The sequence below is a fragment of the Podarcis tiliguerta genome, assembly GCF_965153285.1.
Source record: "Podarcis tiliguerta genome assembly, chromosome: 2".
Classification (NCBI taxonomy): Eukaryota; Metazoa; Chordata; class Lepidosauria; order Squamata; family Lacertidae; genus Podarcis; species Podarcis tiliguerta.
The window spans coordinates 20,544,332-20,545,179 of NC_139535.1; positions in this window are offsets into that span (position 1 = coordinate 20,544,332).

Here is an 848-nt window from a genome sequence, read left to right on the forward strand (position 1 = left end):
TCTCCCATGGCCAGTCCTGGATGCCAGCAGAAACCAGCCATGGTTTCTTATTTTCACAGTATCTTTTATTTTATTTTTAATGAGGTGGTTAAGCTGAGAGAGCAAGACTGGCCCAAGTCCACCCAACAATCTTCACCTGAGAAAAGGAATTCAAATCCTGGTCTCCCAGGTCCTAGCCTGACACTCTAACCCAGGGGTAGGCAACCTAAGGCTCGGGGGCCGGATGCAGCCCAATCGCCTTCTAAATCCGGCCCGTGGACGGTCCAGGAATCAGCGTGTTTTTACATGAGTAGAAGGTGTCCTTTTCTTTAAAATGCATCTCTGGGTTATTTGTGGGGCAGAGGAATCATTTTCTCCCCCTCCAAAATATAGTCCGGCCCACCACATGGACGGTGGACCTGCCCCCTGCTGAAAAAGTTTGCTGACCCCTGCTCTAACCACTACACCACGCTGCCTCTCAGGAGTCATTAGCCCAGGATTTTATTTCACGCAACTAATGAAGTCTACCGGGGTCGGCTTAACCCATCATAAAATTAAGTTTCTTAAATGCCACAAGGGTCTTATTTTTAACTCGTGTTTGGCGAACTCTGGCAGGCGAGATATTCTTTTGCGCCGTTTCCACGTGCGATTAAGGCTGCTGCTACTTTTTGAAGAATCCGCTTCCACCAGCGCAGATGCGCCTGTCAGTGCATGGAAGCGAAGCGCGCAGCCTGCCCGTCTCACGTTGCTGACAGCCAGAGCGACCAATAGCCTGGCCAAGCCCGCCCAGCAGGGCGGAGCTCAGGAGTGGGAGGAGAAAGGGGCGGGGTTGCATCAGAGGGGAGGGGCGTGGCCTAGCCGCGGTGGGC